Source organism: Anguilla anguilla, chromosome 2, assembly GCF_013347855.1.
Source record: "Anguilla anguilla isolate fAngAng1 chromosome 2, fAngAng1.pri, whole genome shotgun sequence".
NCBI classification, from domain to species: Eukaryota; Metazoa; Chordata; class Actinopteri; order Anguilliformes; family Anguillidae; genus Anguilla; species Anguilla anguilla.
Window position 1 is genome coordinate 36,453,953 of NC_049202.1, and position 27,108 is coordinate 36,481,060.

At 44.1% G+C, this 27,108-nt stretch overlaps 1 protein-coding gene across 1 annotated transcript in view; it reads left to right on the top strand.

Moving 5' to 3' along the window:
- si:ch211-210g13.5 (inactive phospholipase C-like protein 2) overlaps nt 1-27,108 on the top strand; it is an 81,391-nt gene that overhangs the window by 23,616 nt on the left and 30,667 nt on the right. The window lies entirely within an intron of this gene.

A 27,108-nucleotide genomic window follows, 5' to 3' on the forward strand; every position in this document is an offset into this window, starting at 1 on the left:
GCCCTTTTTGTATGCCCCTGTGAAATGTGTGGATAAGGTCAGTTTCTCTGGCGGTTGTCAGTGGGGCTGAGGGAGGTGAATGTAGGACACCGTGTGCTGCAGCGCAGTGAAAAACCCCTCTGTCCCCCGTCACTGCGGCTCTCTTGCCTCTGTGAGATTTTCCCCCGTCTTTCACCTCGCTCGTTTCTCCTTCAAGGGAGCGTTCCCTCGCAAATATTTAACGAGCTCCTACGAGAAATCTTGTTACGGGCGATTGCTGCTTTTTATTTTTTTCTCCTGCTGCTTTCCGTCTTCGCAGATTAGATTACGGGGCTGGCGTCCTCCTGCACGGAGGTGCGTGTCTCCTTCGCTCGCCCTCCCGTTCCCCTTCACTCGCCCTCCCGTTCCCCTTGTCTCGCCCTCCCGTTCCCCCTGCCTCGCCGACCCGGCGATGAAGAGGTCGCACCGATGCTGCGTGCCGTACTACGACGTTCCAGATTCACAGGGGCCTGCAGCTGCTTGGCCTGTCACAGGGGAAGGAGTGCTAGCTCGCGATATTGCATGTTGAGAAACGGCGGAGCTAACACTCCTGTCGGTTGTTATTGCGGTAAATCTACACTGAGAGAGAGGGACCTCTAACCTTTCGTCTGTACAGAGTTGCAAAGAACCAAATCTTTCCTACGAGCTTTTCTGATAAAACAGGAAACCCTGTACACCGCATTGATTTTGGGTTGCAGTTGCATGTCCTCAAGAAAGCTTTTTTTGCAACCGCTGCAACATTGAGGATCTAAATGATTTACCCTCTTGTCACGCTTGAAAACGGAGACTGAGAACACCAAAATGTCAGCAAATTTTATTATGTTTGGCTATTCCCATAGTTGACTTGTATGTATTTACCCTCAGGTTAGAATATGTATTTTTGTCATATTTGTTTTGTGCCAACGTGCTATTCTAAAGGCAGAATTCATTATCTGCATACAAGCGAGCATATGGAAACCATTCTTCTGTCATTCAAACCACATAAACAAAATCACAGTGAGTGAGTGATAGTGAAGTATGCTTGTATGCGGTCTGTTTAGAGTGTTTATGCTCTTCCAGGGTGCTGCTGTCCCTAATAGTAGCTGCAACTGAACCCGTCTTAACATCACATTAACTGAATATGACAACTTGCGCATTGCTGGAATCGTATGGCTCTTCTGTAGTACCTGGAGGGATTCATTCCTCATTAAGTTAACTCGCTTTACAACTTGGAGTGCTATTCCCCTGCCACAACAGAAGTTTGAATGCCAACCATTGTAATAACAGGTGTTTCCATTTTGGATAGGATAGATCACAGTTCACGCTGTCAAGCGCTAGATGTGTAGTCTCTCCAGCATTGTTGTTATAATGCTCTGTCTCACACCTGAATCTAGCTGTTCCTCATTTTCTATTTTTAAAATTCAGCAGTTTGACGCACTTTGGGAAATACCTGGGGATTACTGTGTGTGCATGGCTTGCCTGTGTGATAGTAATGTAGATACTACAGACCTTTTATATTAAATTTGCGTTTTCTTCAGTCTCTTTCTCTTACTTACCTTCAGGTAGATGGACTTAATTTTTTTAATGAGTCTCTTTGGGGTTGGAGAGAAGCAATGACGGGAATCTTGCTGGGTGTGAAGGTGGGATGGATTCAGCCAGTTGTAAGACAGAAATTCTCCCTCTGAGCCAGTTCTGCCACTGAAGCATTGTCAGACTGCAGTACTGTTCGCTCCCCAAGGAAACCAGATAAATGAACGTGCACAGGCACTTGGAGGGATTCTAGGCCAGGCGATGCTCTGTCAGTTCCCCAAATTTCAGTTTTTTTTGTTTTCAATTTCGTACATTTCCTGAAGGTGCGAGGGGTGACAGCCCCAGTGTTTTAAAATGCGCTGCGCTGCAGGTTATGTGCGAGGTCTGAAATGAAGCGGTACATCAGCAATAAAAAAAACAATACAAATGTAAATTGCTGCGATGTAAATGCATTTAAAAATGTCAAGCAAAATGTCTGCAGGGGCTGAGGCACATTGGCCTAATGCTGCCTTCCTGTGTGAAATACAATCTCTGCCTCATAATTTTTCCATCGTTATCTCAGGGAACTGTTGCTTGGAACCAAATTGAATATGAGTGCGGGGTGTCATGTTGCTGTGGCATGCGCTGTAAGGACTGTCTTTCAGACTATGTTTAATATTCAGATGCTGTTCAGATCCTTGTATACATACAAACTGTAGATGACACAATACAAGAACAATGCAAATAAAGTGCGGTGCGTAAGTATTTGAACAGGACAGTTTTTGTTGTTTTGGCTCCATACTCCGGCACATTGGATTTGAAATAAAACAAATGAATATGAGGTCAAAGTGCAGACTTCCAGCTTAAATTTGCTCAGCAGTAGCAAATGACATGGTAGACCATGGATGACCACTGTAGTGGGTACTTTCAATACCCCCCTTTTCAACTGACAAACTGACCAAAAACACTCTCCTGGAAGTAGGCATAGATGTGTCAAAGATTACCATAATGAGAAGACCACAGTAGCATAACCTCAGTGGGTTCACCACAAGATGCAAACCACGTGTTAGCCTAAATAGAATGGGCGGGTTCAAGTTTTCTAAAAAGAACATAATGTAGAGTTCTTAAACAGAGTCTTATGGACAGATGAATATTAACCTGTACCAAAGTGGTGGAAAGAGGAAAGTGTGGAGAAAGAAACAAACCGCTCATGATCAAAAGCACCCCTCCCCCAATCTGTGAAACATGTTGGAGGTTGTGTTGTAGCTTGGGCATGTATGGCTGCTGCTGGAACTGGCTCACTTGTCTCACTTGTCTCATTTGATGATCTGACTGCTGACAGCAGTAGCATGATGAATTCTGTATAGTGTACAGAAACATCTTATCTGCTCAGTTCCAACCAAATGTTTCAAAACACATTCATCTGCTCTTCACCTTGCAGCAGGACAGTGTCCCCAAAAGTACTGCTAAAGCTAGCAAGGAGCTTTTCAGTGCCACAAAGTGGAATGTTCTTGGCTGGCCAGATCAATCACCCATCCTGAATCCAACCGAACATGCGAACATGCTGATGGCCAAACGCCCCAGAAACAAACGGACTTAAGATGGCTGTGGTACAAGCCTGGCAGAGCATCACCAGGGAAGTGATCTCTGTGGGTTTCAGACTTTGGCAGTCATCAAATGGGAAGGATTTGTAACCGAGTGCTACATATGATGACATCATTTCTGGTAATGTTCATTTGTTCACTCTCCTAAAATGGGGGGCTGTCTAAAAATGGTTGTAATTCTTACATGGATCACCCGATATGGATGTAAATACCCTCAACTTAGCTGTCAGTCTGCATTTAAACCCCATATTCATCATTTCATTTCAGATCCAATACAGTGGAGTGCAGTGCCAAGACAGTGCCTCCAACAAACAAAAATTGTGTCACTGTCCAAATACTAACACACTGCACTGTACATAGATTTTCGATAAGAGAATTGTGATTTTATTTTGTGATCTAAATCTAGGATAAACCCCAAGGGGAATTATTCAGTCTCATGTCCATTGCTTTTGTTGTTTTCTTCTTAAAGGACCTATAATAAATTTTACCGTTGTATAACGAAATGCATACTATAGTATGTCATAGAAGACCATAGTCTTCTATAGTACTGTGTTAGCATGTTACACAGATGCACTAGGCTATATTGGCCAAATGGTGGAAATAATTTAGTAAATCAGGGACCTTGTGTATTGAAAGCAGATGCTTCCACACAGGTGTGGTTCCTGAGTTGTTTAACCAATCAACATCCCAGCATGCTCAAGGTCATGTACAAAAGTTGTGCCCAGGCCTGATTGCTTATTGACTATCATGGATACCTCAGTGACTTCAAAAGAGGGGCATTTGTTGGGACACTCTGGTCAGGAACTTCAGTGATTAAGACACCTCAAATATCAAATATCTTTCATGAAGTGTATAAGGTGATGTCAGTATATAACTGTAACCCAGTGTTCCCACAGTAAACAATTCGGTCGACCCGTTGCCGGAAGTCCATTCATTCTCTGTAAAACTGAGCGACGGCCAGTGACCCAAGAAACTGGGAAACTGAGCGACACAAGTTGCCAGAGAAATGTTACCCGCGGTTTATCATTTCAGGGCATCTCTTGTTTCGTGCTTCCTATTTCTCCCACCGATTTGACTCTATTTCATGAATAATTGTTCCACCCGGCTTCACTCATTGCTATGGTGGAGTTGATAAAAATGCAAAGGATATGCAGCAGACTACATGGCAAACATCTGGCTTGTGCTACCAAAATCAGCCACATGCTCTGTCAGTTCGCCAAACACAAACACTAAAGGACTAGCTATTGCTAGTGATCTATCTCTCTCACTGGCTATATAACAATAGCTACTGCGAGAATGCTAGAGAGCTTGTGAGAGCTAGGTGGCTAACTAGTGATTGGGATATATAGAGAGATCGCTAGTTAGCTATCTAGTGAGAGATATAGAGATTGCTAACGAAGTGTGTGAGAGAGAGAGATTGCCAGTTACCTAGCTGGCTACCAAGAGAGAGCAAGAGATGTATCGCTAGCTAGCTAGCTAGCAAGCAGTAACAAATATTAATTATCAGCGTCACAACCTAACTATAGAAAGTAAATTATAGTCTATATGGCAAATATAGTATGTCTCTGATACATTGTGCAATTCCGTTATTTCTCTTCAAAATTTTGTAGCTGTATGGGACCACTAAGGGAAGCTCTTGCCCCTCCCTCAGCCTAGTACATTTGAGCGACCCATCAACTGAATTGCTCGCTGAGTGCATGTGGGGCATGGGAAAGGGCTTAACAAAGGGCTACTGCTGCATGTTCCTGAATCATGTTGTCTGTCCATTAGTTTGAGGTGCAAGTTTAAAGCGGACTAGCAACTCTAAATCAATCGACAGAAAATCTAAATCTAGGGGGCGAGCAGGCAGTTTAATCAAGAAAGGTCAGTGTAGAACAATTTCATTGACCTAATGTTGTTTCCACATTTTTGGCCACTATTTACCACAGGAAATCAAAATGTGCCAAAATGTAACATTTAACCATAGTACCATGTTCTGTAATATACCATAGTGTACAGTACATTATTGTGGATATGAATGCAGTGTGCTCAAAAGTGTGCAGTGTGAAGAAAAGAAACAAAGTTAAATGAATTAGCACTTACTTATTGTGGATTTGACTCGCATATCACTAAGATTAGTGGCCCTCAACCTTTCAATAACAGGCACTGTGATGTAAATAATCTGAAAGAGATCTAAAAATTTTGTGCAGGAGCTAACCTGCCAGAAAATTATTTCATTCAGATTGGTTTGCAACTCTAAACTCTTCAAAGAAGAATTGTGAAGAAGCAGTTTTTATGAAATATGCTTCTTCACTATTTAATGGTATAATTTGGGTCATTCTGTGCATGTCTTTTAGATTCAGCCAAATCAGGCCAAATGAATAAAAGCAAAGAAAATGAAGAACTCATAGAGAGCAATGTTATTCCAGTCATTACAGCCTGGGTTAAAGGAGATGGTTATGTAATACTAAATGACAGGTTGAGGTCCCTCACAGTCCTTGTTTTTCAGAGGTTCTTTCTCTCTCCACCCATTACATCCTCTTCTCTGTCCTCATCCGAGAATTGGGTCTCCTTGTTTTGAATAATGAGCAGGCTCCAGAGCTGTTCCTCCCACACACGCGAGGTAGTCTTTCCATCATTTCTCCTAATGACTCCCCCCTGCCCCCCCCCCCCCCCCCCCCTCCTCCTCCTCCCTCCTCCCTCAGTGGCTCGGTCTTGCTACATACAGATGTGACCAAAATGCCTACACATGCATGCATGCAGCAGTGGCCTCTGTATCTAAGATAACAGGCGCGGTAATCACCATTGTGACTGTTCTCGGTTTCGAACGTTAGCTCTTCTGAGTATCTAACTTAATGGAAAAGAGGTGGAAGTGATCAGAACAGTGCATTAGCGGAAACATTACAAATGTGGCTGTATTTATTCCTGATCAATACAGTCTAGGGAAATACTGCATTCAGCAGAATAACTGGATCACAGTAAATCAATAGTCAATAAACACAATCTCACAACTGTATTTGATCACAAGCAGACTAGCGTGCCCTCTGATGCTGGCATTGACTTTACAATCCATTGTTTTCTATCATAATGGGTACATTTAATATTTACCCTATTTATTGCATGAGTGGCATGTGGTGACCCAATTACACAATAATCCCATTCAGACCTAGATTCCTGGTAAACTTTCCCAAGCAGTGGTTGGAGAATACCCCAAAATAAGCCTGTACCAAGTCTGTACTTCTGTGAGGCAGCTACTAGCATATGTAGTTTTGTTCTCTTTTCCTTGGTTGTAGTGCATTTTTGGCATTCCCTCCAACATGTCCTCTCAGGTGATGTCACCTTGTAAGTAGTCCTGACCTGAGAAGCCTGAATAAGTTCAGGAGTGAACGTGTGCCAGGCATTAACAATAGGCACCCCTCTGCTTGCCCTCGGATGCCGTGTTTCCCTGTATCATCGGGGTGGGCCAACTGGCACGACCAGTGACGACAGACATGTGATCAAGCGTGTCACGAAGGGCATCGAACTCTGCATCAGCTGCCGATGAACTCTGTGAATGTCGAACCAGCAGAGTAACCCCCATGACTGTCATGTTGACTTACGATGGAAAACTGGGACGGCAAAAAAAGAGAAATGTCATAGGTTTGAAATTGTTCTGTCAATGGACGCAAAAGAACCGGCTGATTACTTGCGTTTTGGCTGGAGTTCATCTCTTCCTGGCCAAAAAAATTCTTCCTGACTAAAGCATCATGATGCCTCTGATGCGCACCTAATCCAATTCTCTGGTCGAATTTGATGCCTTGCACTCTGCACTCCTATTATGTGCTGCTTATCTCAATTTCCCTTTGAGCAAAACCTATAATGTGTAATATGTTACCGCAAATTCCTTCCTGCCATTTTAATGCCGCTATCTCAATTGTATTATTATCAACAATATCTTCCTTTAATAGAAAATGTCTGAGGTTTAATGCCCATATAAGGCAGTGAAAATTCTGTACGTGCGTTGAAATAATAATGCGAATAATCGTGACGCTGTCTTTGTGGAGATCAGAAGCGATACCTGGGCTGGCATGACGGTAAACTCATGAGCTGCTTTGCTCTGGCTGGTGCCAGGGAGAGCCTCCCCCTCACAAACACCACGGAGGCGATCAAAGTTACGACTATTTATAGAGTGAGGGGGCTTCAGGGACACAGGCGTGCTGTCTAAGAGAAGTACTCTTTTCACAGGGATCTGCAGCACACCCTTTGCCACGGCTGAATTCAGTCTCAATAAGAGCAGCGCTTTTTACAGCAATATGTACATCTGTATTTTTAGAAGCAGCGATCAAACATAATGAAGCAAGCGAGCATGCTAGCAGGCCTGGTGTTTTTACACAAGAACGCAGAGTTAGTGGAAGGGAAGCAATATTTTTTTTGTTTGTTTGTGTGTTCCAGAATCTGACCTTTTTTTTGTTTGTGGAAGCACAGGCAATCACAGGTTGTGGGAATTGCGGCAGAATTACTAGGGCTGGATTGGTGGGTTACAGAACAGCTGATTGGCTTTGGGTGGACATTAATGAAGGTCTGCTTTTAGCCAAAGTCTGAAAGTTGCCTGGATGGTGCACTCCCCTTGCCCTGCTGTGACAGGAAAGAATTTCAGTCTCTCAGTGAAACAAGCTGCCAAGACCCTGACCAAGAGCAGATAGAGAAAATACCTCCGGAATATTCTCCCCTTGGCATTCTCGGCTTTCCGTGTTTTATCAAACTGCAGCCATTATGTCCAGAGCAGAATATATTTTATAAAGGTGTTTGAAGGGGCTTTTCAGGAAAATGTTATGTTCACTTTGTGATCACTGCATCACAACTCCAACAACTGGTGATTGAAACCAGACTGTTTCCATTATTCCCCACACTCTCATCTCATTGGCTTTCAAACCTGGGTCCCAGTATACCTTCATGTCTCCTGAATTTCAGTGCATGCAGTTAAATGAATAACTCAGGCTCCAAATGTGCTTTTTCTCCCCTTGTTACAATGTGAATGACACAGATGGAACCATACTTCTGTGTTTCTTTTGAGCATTCTCCGCTGTCAGGATTGACTTCTGACCATTCATGATCATCTGCACAGTGTGTGGTGTAATTACATGGACTTATGTGGCGCGCTCTGAATGTATAACAACATCCTTATAGTTCCCTCTGGATTAGAAAAACGCAAAATAAATAAAGAACTGAATGAACGTGGACCCACCACCACGTTCATTCAGTTCCAACTTTGGACTCTCTGACCAGTCTGTCATCGTCTACTCGTGTAGACATTGCTGGTGAACCCTTGCAGGACCGTTCTTCAGTTACTGTCGGGGCAGGTAAGCAGAGCTGTCAGTGGTAAGAGTGGCCTCGATAAGGACCTCCGCGAATGTTTTCCGATACCCGAAGGCGAACACAACCGGTTAGAGTGCAGATATGCATTGAAGTTTGAAGGATGCTAAGCTAAGTGATCTCGCGGAGAGGGCCCGAGGGCGCTCCACGCCTTTCTCTTTGACGGGTCCTTTGGGCGGGAGTTCTGAGAGCAGGTGACCGCGGTTTCGGCCGTGACCGCATCGCAACAGGAAACAGAACGACGCGCCGCCATGCCGGCCCGCACTAGTCCTGGGAGATGACAGGATCAGACTGGAAAAAGGCGGGACCTTCGATTCCGGTAAAGCAAAACAGTGAACGATGTCTTCACACCTGTTTACCTCAGCGGGTGATTAGAGCAGCGCCTAATAGGAGCTCCAGTGGAGCCAGAGGCACCATTGAAATCACCTACAATGCGCCTTGTTTTGCATTGCGGTATAAAGGCTTCTTTTCTTATGGATATTCTGTGTTAAGCGCTGGCTGTTCACGTAACTCTCTTGTGTTCATGCCCTACGCCACTATAATTGGAAGCCCTTCAGCGTGTATTCTTTATTCCGCTGTATTTGCCCATCTGGTAAAGGCTGTTCGGTATTATCCTTGTGATTTATTCCCCAAGCCAGCAGCCGGGGAGAGGCACTCGCACGCTGAAGGACTTAATGTCATTACCCTGATGATGAAGTAGCTCGTGTGTTGCTTACCGGCCTACCTCCCACCTCTCCTCTCCTCTCAGACTTACTGTGAATCACTCGCTTTCGCATGCCGTCCATTTACGTTTACCTGTCTGTCCGCGGTATGCCTACCTACCATACCTGCGCCGTACCCCTATGACCGACATGTGCAAGATTCACTCGTCGGATGATCGGCGAGAACATAGCGAAGGAACATCAGGAGACAGGGACATTCATGGAACGAGTGTGTTTGATGATGCTTAGTGAACCGTGTTCCAAGTTTATATGACCTGTGTTCCTGTACATTTTATGTGTGTGTATGTGTGTGTGTGTGTGTGTGTGTGTGTGTCTGTGCGTGTGTGTGCACGTGTCTCATTTTCTTGACATACAGCTGCAGTCACGGATATGGCAGTAACTGAATTATACAGTACACTGAGACGAACAGGGAGAAACCCAGTCGGCCCGGTGACGGTTGTGAAAGATTTATCCCGTAATGCATTTATTTATAATCGTCTGAATATTGCACACCGCCTGGAGATGTGGATTTCATGACCCGTAAGCACGCATTTCCGTTTTCCACCCCGCGCGCGGTTCAGCTTCTAACATTCCGCTGTGTAAATATTGCATGTTTCTGCTAGCTTTGAGACTCGCAGCGAAGGCCTGAAAAACGTCACAGTGCTTACTTTACACTCATCACTGGCATTTATGAAATATTTGAGACGTTTTTCGTAATTACTTTTGGTAATTCTGTCCGCATAGAGGATGGTAGGTGTCAGGCCCGTACTAAAAATACTCCTAAAAGTGTACGTCACTGGGCTTTGTAGGTTTTCTGTTTGCGTACACTTTAACATATCACATCCGTGAGGCCCTGGGAGGACGGGAAGCACTAAAGTGCCTTGTAAGTCAGCAGGGAAAAGGATGGATTTGGAATTTTTTTTTTTTTTTTTTTTAGTCTCTTAAGGGTAAACATCAAAAATGAAAAAGCAAACAACTTACAGGATCCATGGGCTCATTCACATTCAAATCTAGACTGGTTCTTGGGAAACTGAGAGTCTCTCAATGTCCTGGTAGGCGTTGTTTTTCAAAAAGACAAATTTTCCAATTCAGAAAAGTATTATCCCACCTCTGCCGCTGCCAAGCAAAAGCTATGGCACTGTGTTTTGTGAATGAAAAAAAAAATGCAATTTGCTTTTTCTTCAGCAGTATTATTTGGGGAGTGTCAGCAGAAATCTGTTATGTGAGGCATTGGAAAGATTCGTTTTTAAAAAACGAGGAAAAGAGCTGAGAGAATACTAAATTATCTTGGGGATGATGGGTGGACAGAGTGTGCCTAAGAGTGCCAGCCGTTGTGCAGTGTTCAGAAGTTTTCACACGTCCTTTTCACAGTTTCCATGGCGTGTGTGTGCATGGGGGAAGCTGCATGCCACTTGCAATTTGGCACTGTCTGACACTTCATTATATTCAAAATAATATGTTGATGTTTGTTGGTATATTGCTTCCTATTTCCACTAATATCAAACTCCCTACTTCACATTTCCTGTGAAGCTCCATCCCCCGGGTTTCCTCTATCCCTCTCGCTGTCTTTTGTCCCTCCACCATTTTCTCTTTCTCTCTCTCTCTCCAATTCCAAAAATGTTTTATTGGTAGGAAATGCAGTATAGTAGTACAAATAATAATAATAATAATAATAATAATAATAATAATGGGAAAAAAGAGTGTAAATCATAATAAATAAATGAATTAAATAATAACAGTGATGTGGTCACTCAGTGTCCCTCGGGTTCTGGCAGGCTTGTTTGTATTTTGCCCACAAGTGTCCTCCTAACAGGATTTTCAGTTTTTTCTTTGTCAGGTGAGAGATGTTCTTGATATTTTGAGAATTAAAGAATTCTTATATCCAGATTTTTTTTAACCTGTCCTACAGTGACCTCATATACCCCGAAAGCAATCAAGTCTGTTTTGTCTTTTGGGTGCATTATCCTAATATTCTAGGTAGGGGATTTGGGTTTGTTTAATAATTTGGTTTAGTCAGATTTTTTGCTGGTAAGTAGTCCTGGTATGAAGCTGGTCTGTTCTTTGTGTTAGTCATATTAATGGGTTAGCCAGCTTCAGTACCGGCTGAGAGGATTGTTTTCATAACTGAGCTCTTGGGCTTTCATTTCCTTAAACTGCAATGTGTGTTGAGGGCCTGATTTGAAGTGTATTCAGAATTTAAATGCCCTTTTTGCATATGAATCTCAGATAATGGTCTGATTCTGCCCTGCGTGCATCATTTGGTGTTTCCCTCTGTACTAGAATGTTTTTACATAATTCTACATAGAGGGTCTCTATTGGATGCTTGTCCCATTTAGAATAATTCTAGTGTATTAAGAGAACCCCATACCTCACTTCCATACAGTGCAATGGGCTGGATAACACTGTCAAAGATTTTTAACCAATATGTTTAATGGTATGGAGTGGTCTTTGAGTTTTTACATTTATTGCATTCACTGCCTTGGTAAAGCTCCTCGATGCTGAGTTTGTCAGACCAAGGTAAGTGTAATTTAGGGTGTGTTCTACGGCAGTGGTGTCTTGAAAGACCTGGAACCTGTTTTCCTGACATCTGGCCTTTTTTTTTTTGGAATATCAGTATCAGTTTTAGGTTTACTACTCTCTCTCTCTCTCTCTCTCTCTCTCCCCCCCTCCCTCCCTCCCTCCCTCCCTCACTGTCTCTCTCTCTCTTTCTGAGAGGGCTTTCACCCCTCCCTTCCCGCTTGCTCATTGTTCTGGTAATTTGGGAGATAAGAGGCACGTGCCTCTCTAGGCGCGTCCCTCCTGCTGCTGCAGAGGCCTGGAAATGCCACTGCGCCGATAGTGCGCCGGCACGCCGGACGCAAATTGGGGTGGCGTGCGCTATCAGCGACGGGGGGGCGGGGGGAACAGCGGGGGGAGGGAGTGCGCAGGGAGCGACCTTCAGAAAGGCCGCTGGCACAAAGGGGCCCGGGAGCAGGCGGAGATGAGCGGCTACACGGCGAGTGGCGAGCGCGGGGACGCACGCCCCGGGGCGTACCGTGACGCAGCGCACCTGCGGGGAGTGTGTTCACACGCACACGCGACAGCCCGGCTCTCACTGCTAACCGGCTACGCCTATTCAAATGCACTGTGCTGTGTTTTCTAAATAATGATTAATAAAGCTCTTTAATAATTGAAAGACCCAAAATGCAAAGCTGTGATTGGCTGCATTTGCATTTTGCAAAAGGATGAACCTAAGCGGCTCTTAGTATATTTAGTGGGGGGGGGGGAGTTTGACATTATTTTTTTGGCATTTTTGCCTCCATATACCATTTTTGCAGTAACCTCGATGCATTATGTATGTTCAGTCATTTGTTTTGGATCGTCTGTGCATGCCGCGTTTGCCTGCTGTTTTGTTGCGGACGTGGTCTTGAGAGCGCCGTTGCGCTTTTTTGTTTTTCTGGTTTGTTGTTTTGCCCTGCCGTAGCCCTGTGCCGCCCGCTGCGCTCCGCCATGGTAATTAGACTCTGCTTGGCGGCGGGCCGCCTCGGCTCGCCTGGCGCTCTTCTGGGGATTTCCGGTCATTATTAGATGGAAAGACTTAAATCACCTGAGAATGAGCTTTTCCACTCCCTAAGCACAGAGCCTGAGCACAATCCCCCCCCCTCCCTCCCTCTCTCTCACACCTCTCTGCAGGCAAACATCTATTCTGCCTGCTTTATCTGCATTGCAACACTGCCGAGGGACGGAAGAGACAGGTGCTTCGGAAATCTCCGTGGTTTACCACTGCTGTGCGGAATAGGATCGTGGACCTTGGCACTGGCTTGAGCACACAGAGTCGCTCTCGGTGGAATTGTACACCGTGGCCTTGCTGTCTCATACGCGAAAAGGAAACATAAAGAGTTCTCTTTACATAACCTTACTGTATTATTTTCTCAGCAAATGCTCTTATCTGGTGTAATTTACTTGGCAGCTCGGATGTGGACCATTTGTATACTGCTTTGAAGTGCCATGTTCAGAGGCACAGCCGCACTGCCCTTTTCTGGGATTTGAACCTGCCACCACCGGCTGGAACAGCTCCCAGTTCTCTTGGCTACGTATTGCCTGTCTTCTTTTTTTTGTGCTATAAATGCCTGGCTGTCTTGCAGCCGCAACCCCACTGCCGATTTGAGAGAGCATACACATCCACGGTTGCCCTCTGACACACAAGGTGTCACCAGCTGCTCCTTTTTAGACTGCAGACCGCAGCTAAGCTTGCAGAGAGTGGAGCCAGAGGAGGACCTTTCACATGCAGTCTGCGGGCTCCCACTAGATAGTGATGAAACACGGGTCCTGAACTGTCCCGAAAGTCGACATACGGAGCTAGCGGCCCCAGTTGGCGCTGGCACAGTCCGGATTCGATCGGACCGCAGGGCTCATCCTTGCACCTCAGCAGGATGCCTCAACCAAATGAGCCACCCTGCCCTCACACTGTTGCCTTTCTGTAGATATTCAGAAATCTTACTGCTATGCTGGCGCAAAGCTGATCAGGTAGACTTCAGACGTGAGGAATGCTCTGAACTGTCCTATCTTTGCAGTCTGTGCACTTTGTTTTGAGCGGATAATTTCAAGAAGACACTGAGAACATCTGTCCAGGCTTCAGGAACACCTGGCTTTCGTTCCCTTCTAAGAAATCGCTGGATAATTCTGCTTTGCCTCCCAAAAAGCCTAACAGGTTGCTCCCGGTAAGGTTCTTCCTGGGAAGGAATGCTATTTGCATTCACAGAAATACAGCCACAGGGGACGGGACTTGCCCTGTCCCTGTTCTAACATGCATCTGAAATTCTATCTCACATTCTATTCTATTAGCACAGACATGGCACAGACATAAAGGCATTGGTTTGAATGTTAAGCTGAGCAGCTGGTTTTCCTGACTGGAAATGACTGGAAGTTTCAAATTGCCGTCCTCTGAGACGGCATAGCGAAAGTGAAGTGGCTGATGGGTGTTGCTGGCAGGAGAATCTAATCTACAGATGTACATTTAGAGGACGTCTGACGGAAGGCAAGACGAATGGTGAGGCTCGCATCTGCATAGAGGGAACCTCACTTTCTGAATCCCAAGGGCGAATCGTTTCTCATTGCTTGCCAGGACTCGCGCTGTAACTGCTGTCTGGTTAGTGTGCTCCTGGATTGTGATAAATCAATGTCCACTGGGTAGGGCATGCAGTGTCCTGTCAGCTGGGTGGCGGTGATCTCTGTCTTACATGACCCCCTCCCGCTTTCCACTCGTCTTCCACTTGTTTCAATTTCAGTTCATTTTCCCTTTGTTTACCGTGCATCCACACAGCCACTTGATTGTGCAGCTTTAAAAACGTAGCCAGGGCACGAAGGTTGTTTATTTTTGTGGTGCGTTTGTGTGTAGATGCATGTACACAACACTCATAAATGGCATACCCTGAGTTTCCAGGCTTTCAGTAGTAAACTGAATCTGGTGGAGTGACGTAACTGTGGACATAGCAGGGATGAACCTGATGAATAAATGCATAGCTGTTTGAGCCTGTCCATGTTTTACCTTCGACATATTGGCAATACACCAGCAGGTGGTTTCCACTCTGTAATAAATCTGCTTCTAGTAAAACCTGGACTGGATCCAGCTGTGCAAATAGGAGTGTTATTCTATTATCCATTGTAATCTGATGCCATGTTCACGTAGTAATGCTTGTGGTTGTCTTTGGATTCTAGCGTTAACAGCAAGGTTGAAGAGTTTTAAACTCATCTGTGAGTGGTCCATAAAACAGCTGTACATTTCAGTTTAAGTCAGTGCATCATATGGCACACTGTACATCATTGTAATGCAGTGCTGCTAGTCCTAGAAGGATGCAGCCGTCTGCTGGTTTTTATTTTCACTGTATAATCTCCTGCCTCTCCATGCCCTAGCAACCAGGTGAGGTGAGTTAAGTGAAACCAGCTGGCTCTCTGGCAGCAGGGCTTAGTTGCCCTGTTGTAATACACAGACCTACTCATGAATGCTACTAAAATCTCTTTATTTTTGTTTGCTTACTATAATTGTTCTTACTTCTGATATTGGACACAGATGATGGTATCGACACACCCAAGCACAGTAAAGACTTTTGACCCTGAGTAGTGCTCGCTCACTCTTAACCAGGGGTGGGCAATTCTGGTCTTGGAGGGCCGGTGTGCAGGTTTCTTTTCACCAGTTACCCCGGCTAAATTAGCTAATTAGCTGTATACACCAACACTGGTTTGCTCGTAGAGTATATCACGATAAAACGTTTTGTTTTGGGACATAACAGCAATCCTCTGTTGTCATTCATGCATCATCAAGAAATGTAGCTAAAATGTCAGATGGCATAAATGTTTGGGCTGATTAGATAATTAAGTCCAGAAGTTAGCATGAAAACCAGAAACAGATATGGTCCTTGTTGCCCATCATCGGTCTAAACCTAAGAACAGGCAGGGTGACTCACCCTCAAGGAGTCTATAAACGGTAATATCAGTCTTATGTATGCAGCGAGAGGGAGCACTTGCTGTCTTGTGTGGGCCCAGAATCCCAGAGGAAAACCAGGGAACATAGTTGCCTTCTAGCAAGAAAGTGCAGTTTGATGTTCACATACAGGACCCTGCAGAATTTGCACATAGCGGTGTAATCGCCATTTCATTGCAATTCCTGCTACATGAGGCTGCACAGAAGACTTGTGTCCAGACGGGGGAAGAACAACAGGACAAATCCAGAAACACTTCTGATCAGAGCAATGACAGTGTAAAGTTCAGGCTAGTGTTTTCTGTACGTTTCCAGCATCTGACCCAGAGGTGTGTGGGGTGTGGGAGATGAAGCCTGAATTCTGGGTATTGGATGCTAATGGACCAGGAAAGCCTCCACAGACAGTGGGGGGATGTGAGAAGAGGGCCCGTTGCTATGCCTGAGCCATTATTGCCTTCGGAATGCCCTTGTGTAAATGTGCCTCCCGCGCATCTCTGCTCCAGTGCAGTTGTTTGTTGTATTGGACTCAGTTGCAGCCCCAGCATCATACCCACAAGCTCTACCCTGTCTGAAATTTCAAAGTTTCAGCTTCAAAGGATGCCTTCTGTGCCTCAAGAGCTCTTGTTCACCTCATTTTCCCTGGGATGTCAGTTTGAGATGGGAACACATTTAACAGGGAAGAATCCGGAGGGAGTCCTTCAGTGTTTTTTTTTTTAGGTTGCAAGAATTTTGATTCTCTTTAATTGGTTTTAATTCAAATGTACCCTTGATTGTTCCGTGAGAAATTAAACCCCAGAGAAAGCGTTTGATTGGTCACGCCAAGCATTTCTGAAACAACCATGTAATGCCTGTTGACTTGCTGTGTGTTTGGTACGCTCACCTCAACACTTCCCTGGTGGTTCATTTTGAAAAACATATTGGCCTTTAGATTTGTAAACGTTAAACTTTCGATCGCTTCCAGAGGTTAAAAGAGATTAAAGGTTTTGGTCACCCTACAGGCTAAATCTACAAAGATATCTTGCACTGTTCATTCATTCTGATTCCGACGTATATGGTGAGTGGAATTTCTGGGAAAAAAATAGAACTGTCAATATGTGTGGACTTCTGAACCTTGTATTTCAGGTCACCGTAGGTTTAGTTTATTTTTTGCTGAAAGTTCAACAAATCCACATGTTATTTAAAGTGTGTTTGGTACCCAGTTCTTAGGCATACCAGCTGCAAAAAGTGGAAAGAAAAAAAAACACTTTTTTTTTTTTGCTTGTAGGCATGAGTTGGATCGGAAAACATGCAGTACCTGCCAAAACCAAGTGGTCTGGGTTGTATTTTTTGAGAAGGCCTGTTTCAACATTTCACAGTCCCTAGCACTAAAGTTTGCCTAGAACATGACCTGTAGGTGCTGCAAGCTCACAAGGGTAGTGAGGAACAGAAAGGTAAAATGCTTCTGAAACTTTGAAGAACAGTGAATCATAAAGCTGTTTCACTGTGCCTGGTTGCCTTCCAAAAACTAGGACTGCAGAATTGAATACAAAGCCAATACAATCCTCCTGTTAACGACAAAAAAGGGAACTTTTTTCACTGAGCTTACTCATCCAAATGCCCCCATTTGTTGTATAACGGCATTCATTTTGTTTGTGGCCAGCCAGTTGGAGGTCTCATGAAGTGCCCTCTGCAGGATAGGAGTAGGCGGAGCTAGGACGGGGATTTGAGAGGAGTAGCGTGCTGGAACGTTGAGGAACTGACAGCTGTTTCACTGTGTGTGGCAGAGTTGTGCGCATTCACAGCAGGACCTGCCTCTATTTTTGGAACACAGATGCAGCTTGCCATTAATATACGCAGCTACTTCCTCCGAATCTGTTTGTGGCAGATTGCACCCAATGGTTGACACCTCTCACAGAGCGTGTGTGATTTGAGGTGAGGGGCCAGTGTTTGTTTTCTCGGTGAGGTGTGGGGCCGCTAATCTGTCTCTTAGGGAGGGCATGGGCCAGCCTCTATTCTCTTAGTGAGAAGAAATACTATGTCATTCTCTTAGTGAGGAGAGGGGCAGTGTTCGTTCTCTTAATGAGAAGAGGGACAGTGTTTATTGTCTTAATCAGAAGAGGGGCAGTGTTCATTCTCTTAGTGAGAAGAGTGGCAGTGTTCATTCTCTTAGTGAGGAGAGGGACAGTGTTCATTCTCTTAGTAAAAGGAGGGGACAGTGTTCATTCTTTTAGTGAGGAGAGGAACAGTGTTCATTCCTTTAGTGAGGAGAGGAACAGTGTTCATTCTTTTAGTCTTAAGCCTCCATGGAATTTAACAAGAAATGCATCAGAGTCACACTTGTTCACGGTCAAGCAAACAAACAATCAGGAATTTCCACCCCGTGTGTGTTTGTGTACGTGGTAAAAAAGGAAACCGAAGGTGTGTGCTTTTGCCCCAGGGAGCGACAGGTTGGATTGGAGTGCCAGAAGTATTAGCCGTGTGGGCCCGCTCTGTTGATTGAAGATGTGCAGATGTGAGATTTAAACCTTCAAAGGCACAGTGGATGATGAAAGCCGCGGCCTGCGCGTGTAATGTTAAAAGGCGGGCGAGCCCTCGTGTTGTCCACTACGCCTCTTCTGTGATCCACGTCTGATTGGCATGCTCAAAGAGCTCGCTGGCAATCATATGGCAGGAGCAGAGGACTATAAAAAGTCCTTTTTTCTCAAAAGATTTGGGTCCTATTTCACCTGGGTGCTGCTATACCACATAAATTTTATCTGATGTCCATGTCTTAATCCTAAGAGTTGTTTTTTTTAATCATGAAACAGAAAAAGATTCAAAGGCATTTATTTGTGTCACTGTGTGGTTTTACCATAGTAGCATGAAATATGTGTATGGAATTGCAGGAGATACTGAAATAAAGTCACAGCCTCAACCATCAGAGACTGGGGATTAGGTTTATGTTAGGAAGCTACTTGATGTCAGAGAGACCTCTAAAAGCTCTTGATGCAGCATTTTGTATTTTCAGCCTTTACTGTTCCTGCAAAAGTGACAATCAGTGGAAAACTCTTAGGCAACCAAAATCCAGTTAGCAGAGGTCAAAGGGACTGACAGACATAGAGGAAACGTGCGCATTAGTGTGTGAAGCAAAATCACTCCCGCCCCCCTTCATGAGGTGAGGACCGTGTTGCGGCTTGCTGGTTTCCATCACTGTCAGCCCCCCCTGCCCCCACCCCCGAGGCTGGGCCCCAGCACACCACAGTGGGTGTGTGAAGTGCGTGGTCACTAAGGTGATTTTATTACTGAAGCTTTCATTTATTACTGAGCCCCTCTCCAGACAGAAGGCCGCAGGTAAAGCCTTTTGAAAGTGCCCTGGAGAGTCGGGAGGGAAGAGAGAAAATGAGAGAAAGAGAACGAGATGGAGAGAGAAGGAAGGAGAGGACATTTGAGAAGAAAGTAGAAAAAGATCAGAGCGAATAAGAAGAGAAGAGAGCAAAAAAAAAAGTTCCAGCATAGCTTTGTTATTGCGTTGCTTTGTTATTTATTTGATGCTGTCTGGCTGAGTAGCTGCTGTTCTGCTCTCTCAAACTAATTATCACCCCGACTCTCCCCCATGCTGGGAGTTCCATAGCTCTTGTCTAGCCTGAAGAAGGCACCACCAGAATTCACTTTCTCTTCCTCTTCCTCTTTTCTGTCTTCAGCCTGTTGATCTGGGGCAGAACAGAGCTTCGGGTCTCATTTGGTCCTTAACAGGATGGTGGAGTCATGTGAAAAGGAAATCAAAACCAGACAAGTGCTGTGCCAATGTGAAACAACTTAGATGTGAGCGTTGTAGTGAGCGGTGTTTCTGCAACAGAGAGCTGTGCTGGGAACACTTCAGAAAGGCAGTTAAGCTTCATTGCGCTGCATTTTAATTCCCTCCCTTCTTGTTTGACCTATCAGAGCAAACGCTGGTCTCTCATACTCGTGTTTCTAAGGGCCTGTCTGATGAATGGCTGTGTTCCCTTTCTTAGGGAGTAGCTAATTAAAAAAATCTTATTTTAAATGTTTTCCAGTGTTTTTCATTGGTACATCAAGTGAGCCACTGTTACAGCTTCTCGCTAGGGCTGGCTGTGGGCAGCTTCTGTTGCTCAGATTGTTCAGCTTTCACATGAAATGGTTATAGCGTTGATTGCCCTCCATGGATTTGTGTAATTGTGTTTTAAACAAGGACACGTGCCTTACTAACCTTCACTCTGTCTGTTAATGCTTCTGTTCTACAATTTAGAATTTAGTCATTTAGCAGATACTTTTAGTTAGAGTGACTTGCAGAAGTGCATTGACATGTTGAGAAAACTCTGCAAGAGCTAAATATAGGCAAAGTTACAATTATAATAGTGCCATCTTCAAGGTGCATTCATAAAGACCTGCGAGGTCACAGAAGAGAAGTCTTCATTTTACATGAATTGGAAACATTTAGCTGTTGTCTTTAAATGTGAGCTTTTAGACATTGGTGGTTAATGATGATTCGAAGAAATTACTCAAAGAAGGTCATTCCACTGTGGGTGATCAGGGTAGGGAAGAGCCGGAGCCTCAAGCAGTGGCCATCGGGTGATTAAAGAGATGGGACTGGCAGTTGGTGGGATGATTCTGAACCAAGATGTCTGATAAGAGTGTGTGGGTGTCTGAAGTTAGGAAGGGGCACTACCGTATGCAGCTTTGAATGCCAGTGTCTGTAATTTGAATTGATAGCAGCCAGCCACTGGAAGCCAGTGACGGGTGTTGAAATGTGGCCTGCCGTGTGTGAATTTGGGCAGTAATCCAGCCAACAGGGCATTACAATAGCTCAGACGACAGAGAACCAGGGCTCGTACAAGAAGCTGTGTAACGTCGTGGGTGAGGAAGGGACGGGTTCTACTAATGTCGTGAAGGGAGAACCTTCAGGGCCAGGTGACAGTTTTGGTTTGTCACAAGAAGCTCTGCTGGCCATCCAGGTTTTTTGGAGGGCAACACTGCGGAGTACATCGACATCGATTAAAGCATCGCTCGGCGGGGAACTCTTTGTCCTTACTGTTTTAGGTAATAGTGTCTGTTGGTAGTACAGTACTGTTGCCTAGGATGTGCGGATAAATCTTGGCATATCTGTTTGTTATTACATTTTGGTTAAACAAACTGAACAAAACCCATGTTAGCAAGCGAAGTGAAATTTTATCCTGTATTTAAAATGTCCTAAACCATTAAGTCAAAATCGAGTTGCGTACTGAGTCGAGTTTTTTTGTGTACTGTTGAAGCCCCAGTGTTTAGCCATCTGTCAAGCAGGTCTATGCCATCTTCAGCTGGCTGAACTACACATAGAGTTCATGTTATCCCTTATAGACAAACAGTGATTTCTCTGCAGCTAGAATTCCCAAGGACAGTTTTTCACTCATGCTTGTGGAAGTCTATGGGGTTACCTTAGAAGGGGTTAAATGGGGTCTGCTGTGGCATTCATGAGTTTAATTTAGTGCCTAATTGCTTGAACTAGAGGGCACTGCAGCGCCTTTGGATCTGGAGTAACATCAAGTTTAATTAGCTATTTGATTAGAGTTGCATGTGCTTGCATCACAGAATATGTGCTTTAAAAGAAACCTCCACAATCAATATTTAGTCCCTCAAAATGTATTTGTATAGCAGATAGTAAAAAAACTGAGGAAGACAGGCCAAATTTCAGTTCATCTGCATTTGCCAAAGTGCTACTTTAGTCACGCTGGAAAGGTAGAAAGGAAGTGAAGCACTGAAAATCAGTAATATCAGAAAGTGTAGTAAATTCGCAAGAAAGCTATCTAGCACATTTACACCTCTCCAGTCAGAAATACCATGGTTTTTCATTATAAAAGGGTTATAAAAGAGGGTATTTTCTTGTGGCTTGGACATCTGGCCTACTTCTGTATCCTGCTCTCCAAATGGGGCAGAACAGGGAGAGGAAATACGTATTGATAGACAAATATTCTTCCATGGACAGGAAGTGGAGGCTACAAACAGGAAGTCTAACTTTGAGGCAACCAAACAATGCAGAAAAGGGCAAAGTAACTATAAATACTTCCAACAGGGGTGTTCTATAATATGCAACCATTGTGCTACACCTCACATGTGCACTCCACAGTCTGCTCTGGCATAGTCAGGATTAAATTCTGGACCAGGAGATACACTGCTGAACCGAGAAACAACGTATTTGCTGAATGCGCCACCGACAGCCCATTTCAATACTTTTTTGACTAAAACAAGCAAGTCAGCCCCTTGACAGGAAATCTGCACAATAAAATTTTTCATTTAATTATGTGTTTTTCTCGCTGCTGCTCATTCCACTGATTCTGTCACCTCAAGGATTTCCTGTCACAAATCCTGTTTGTCTGGCCTATGTGCTTCTTTGCTCTGATTTTAATATCATCACCGTGTTTACTGCCTTCCCCAGACAGCTCCCGTCGTGTCACTGCCGAAATTAAATGCACCGAAAAGGTGATCAACAAAGTGTTGCCTGGAACAATGGAACTGTCAGACTAGCAGTGCCCTTTTGTGCCCGTCAGCTTCCCTTTATTAAGCTACCTCTCATCCAATCAGGCATTTCTGCTGTCCCCCAGACGGCGGGACGAAACAGTTGCCGTAGCCACTTTTTTCCTGAGAGCATTGGCCTCCAGGAGACCCTTCGAGGGATGCGTAGTAAAGTTCAGACACATGGCCCTTATCGGTCAGCGCCACGATTCGATCTCCGGGACCCGTCGCCACGGCGACGCACGCGTGCCAGGGTCCAGATGGGCAAACCGCGTGCCCAGAATTTGCAAACAAAAAGCGAGAGATTGCCGAACACCTCCGCGGGCTTCACTTCAGCGCCCTCTGTTAGTGACGGGCGGTGAGGAATGCACCGGCTGTGAGCGGCTCAAACAGGATTAGGTCTGGAAGCCCCTGCCGGATAGTTTCCATTAGGAACAGCTTGCAGATTTTCCAGCCACTTAAAGCGACAGGCTCTGGTGGGGGACTGTAGCCGGAGGCAGCGCCGTGGCCCATGAAACTGCTCTGGGCCTCCGTGCTCCAATGCGACCCTTCAAGACTCCAGTTGCCTCTCCTTTGAGTATTGTGATGATGGTCAATTTTTGTTCACGTTTGCGGCAACACTGCACCTTCTGTGTCTACTGCCTGGGGGTGAAAAAGCACGCTCCTTCTGCCTGACGCTCGATAAGATCAGACATGTCTTCAGACTCTATGCCAGAATTGTAAGGCTGGTACATCTTGCACCATTTACTGTCCTTAGTTATTATTGAAACATAAGATTCAGAAACTACTGGGCAGGGTGATATTTTGAAGTGAGGTTACTGGTACTTGGATGCAGTGAAGTGACTTACAATTTGTGCGCAAAAACTTTAGGAGACACAGCTCAGCCACGGATGTAGCCTGTCGTAAAAGGTACTGTACTACTCAACAATGTGATGTTACTAGCATCCGCAACCGATAAACAACAGTGGTGGCCAAGCGTGTTTGCATAGAACGCACACGCAACTTTTTCATCCATTTTAAGTCTGCCCTGAAGAGAGACCTGTTAAAAATTTTTCATTGTTCCCGCAGCTCTGAAACCTCATCTTTTTGGGTGACACCGTTTACTTTCCTCCTTCACCTGTGTGCCCATTCAGCACTGTGAGACTACACAGTGTCTACACAGTGAGGCAGGCAGTCTTCCCCACAAATAAAAATGAATCCATTTTCAATGTTTGTGTTTATATATAGCCCTGTAGAGACGTCTTTGGACATTCTCTTTGCACAGTTACTTGTGTAGTGCATAAATTACTTGGCCTTTGACTTTTGAACTCTTTTGTCTACTTTTCAAAGTTCAGTATGTAAACTGTGACAAACAATGCCCACCATTTTAAAAGGTCTTATTGCTTCACAGGCAGATATACGCAGTTCATAACATTCTGCATGACTGAATAAGACAGGAATGTTCTGGAATTTGATTTATGGCTTTGCAGCCTCTTGTTATGGTGCGGCTCTTTGCAAAAAAATATAAAATGGAATACTGTAAGTGTCAAAAAAAATTCACTTTCTGAACTGAATCCAGAAAAAAGCGATACAGATATCTTTGTCAGTAAGATAAAGTTATTAGGACTTAGTAGTGTCCCCAAGACAGATTTCTTTCTTCTGTTTTTGCTTTGTTTTATTCAAGTAGTCTGTGTTTCCAAACCTTTCCAAGTCATCATTAACAATGGAGAAGAATCAATAATTCATTTGCAGGCTCATTTATATTACCAGCTACTAGGGAAAGAGCATTATATCATTTTGTGTGTATTCAGAATATCAAGCACTTATGCATTGAGTCTGTATTTTTCATATTTTCAGGCAATGAAAACAGGTAGTCTCAGCTGTATTATGTTGTAACAGAAAGCTCAGTGTTGTGGTTTGTTTCCTTCTGAGCTGATGAAAAAACAAGTGAGTTCACTAATTGTGGAGAGCTTCACCTCTGACCTTAGATCTTTGGTGCGCCTACTAAAGGGCCCATTTGGAAAGAAGTCTGGAACCAATCTTCACCAAACTCTTGGCTCCTTTGACTTTCCCGCATAGTCTGAAACAATATGTCTTACAAGCAGGCACACCCACCCTTGTGGTGTAGATTTAAGTTTAAGTAAAGGACTGTCCCAGATGTGCCAGCTCTCTCCTTAAAAAGAACACAAAAGAAAAAAAAAAATTCTGATTTTGACCATCGTCTGAAACACAGATATGTGCAAGTTAAGAGGGAGTGACCGAGAGTGAAGGAGATTCAAGAGATGCAGAGAGCTCTGTTATGCGATCTCACAATTATAGTGGGTGGCATCAACCATGTATATTTGCGGTGAAAGCAATGGTTTGGGAGTATGCAGAAAATAGACAGGCAGCGGTCTAAGTGTATTTCTCACTGTTTTGAAGCTCATCCCCCTGGTATATCCCTCCTGGGCTCAATGGTGGCAGTGCGTGGGGCCTACTGAAAAAAAAACAGCACCCATATGCATCTCTCAGGGTCACATGTGGCTTTAATGATGGAGGTTTTTCTTGGACTGAAGGGGTGTTCCCAGGCCTCACACAGCTGAGCTAACAGCATTAATACTGGAGATGATTCATGTTTTGCGACGCCCAAGTGGCTCTCCGGGTACTGCGGTGTACTGTAACTGTATGCAAATGCTCCGTACTTGTGAGAAAGATAATAAGGGCGATTAAATATTAATCGCGGCGGTTCGTATTCCGACGTTCCAGATCAGTTGGAATCGCATGCTGCCTTGGTGGTCCCTGCGTGCACATGCCGTGAGTTCTCGCTGCATTTGTTTCTGTTGCTTTTGGTCAACCAGGCTACTTTGGCCCAGTTTTTTTAATTTTTTTATTCTTGTTACCATGACAGCCATCCAAGTGAAATTCAAATGAAATTTGAATTGAAGTGAAATTCCAAATTTTCCCCCACCCCTGACACATAGCTAGCACATTATAGTCATATGCATGCATGTGCATGGTCAAGATATTTGTGTAAATTATCAATAGAGCTGGTCAACCAGTTGTTCATGTTCATCCAGTTTACAATTACTTAACCCCAATGGATTTTCATATATTTGCTGAGATTAATGTGGAAGAGCATGTATTATAATAATGTGTTCTTATGTTCTTATTATAACTGAAGGTGCTCACTACAAATGCAGGCTGAGCCCTAAAGCCTAGACATCACAGTTTGTAGGCTAATTGTGGCTTAGTTATTAGAGGAGTATGACTTTAGCATGGCTGAACACTGCTGGCTTTGTCCCCAGGCGATAGTGCGGGTTTAAATTTGTGAGGGATCCTAGGGTTTCCACAGCATTAGCTCCTCCCCACAGTACATCGTGTGCTCAACACGTTAACAGCTGCTGTCAGTGTGAAATGCACAATGATTATGATCAGTGCTAGCTTTTTTTCTGCAGTACTTTGTTGCCTGTAGTGTGGAATGTAATGCATTGCCTGTAGTCCCTCTGCTCATGCGGTGTACTTTCTCTCAAATAAAATGCCCAGTGTAATTGGATTTCACAATTATATGCCGCTTGTGAACTCTCGCAAGACACTTTAAATGACTGTTTTTGACATTTATGGAAACCAAAGATTCTGTAACTAAAGATGTGTTCATGAAGCAAAATTGAATGTTCTCTAAGCTTGGACAAGAAATGATGGAATAAGCAATTCATTCATTTTGTTAAACTGTTACATGAGTAATGAATATACTGGAGGAAAAACTTGAATAGCTGGACGGAAAAAAAAATCTATTCAGGTACAGTAGGTTGCCAGATTCTTACCTTTCACAGAAAAGAGTACTTTGACTGAGTGTCTGCTCAGAGAATATTAAATAATAAGAATGTAAATGTAAACATAAGGTACAGTGTAGAATGTCACAGTTCTTTTTACAAATAGTTTTATATCACCCTGTGTAATATCTTGTGTCGTTTACCAGGATTGGATACCAATTGGATTCTGTTTTTTTGTTTCATGGACAAGGAATACTTTCATTGTGTACTTATTTTTTTGATGGGAGTGTACATCAGGTCACTTTTCCCACTCGAGCACAATTTCCTATTCATGAAATTCCGGTTTATGTAGATAATCAGGTTTATGTTCAAATCGTGTGATTTACTGTCGGAAACCTAGAGTAAAATTAAATTTGAAAGACAGATCATCTAAAAAATACACCATAAGTGAGGCAACCCGACTTGGACATTCAAGTAGCCTGTCGCAACATTTTTTACCTTGTCAATATCAATGAGGTATGTTTAGTATAAATCAAATACGCTGAGAATTCAGTAAAGGTATGACATTTTGTGTTTTTTTCACGGCTAAAATAATAAAAAATAAGTAGGTGATTTAACAATACCAATGAGTAGCATGGGTGCAGTTCTAATTTCCACTGGGCTGAATAACTTGGGGTCAACATATCTTTTCCTGAGGGCTGTTTGCTGCAGAGTTTCTGGGATATTGTGATGGAAAAAGATGACACTGCTCATGCTGTCATTGAAAATGGATATTTATTCACAGTGCGGATTATAAATTATTCAGATGTTATTCACCATAAAAAGTCACTCAAATCAGTGTGTGAGGCCTAAATGCTGAATCGGTGTTAGGTGAGTAAGTGCTGTTTAGAAATCTATAGACATATTCAGTGAGATCAGTTAACCTCATATTTTATTCATGATATTTCAAGCTCATATCCTGGGCAACACTGGGCAGCTTAAGGCACTGTTCTAATGCATGGATGGAGCCCATGGCCTGGTATCCCATCCAGACCATGCCTGTGATCCCAGGGTGGATATCATTTGGCCAGGATGACAGCGCCTGATCAGGTGCCAGCAAGTTGGTCTGTTGAGCCGCCTGTGAAGTGTCTTCCTCTGACTCATGCCTGTAGGAACCCAACTTGCAAACTGCAAAGTGATGAGAAGTGGCAGCTGGCTGCACATGCTTTCGAGGAGAGCTCATACTTGTCTGCAGTCTCCCGATGTCGACAGGAGGTTGCAGTGCAGCGGGACCATGAAAACGGGAAAAGCATTAAATGTACTACTAGCTTTGAAGC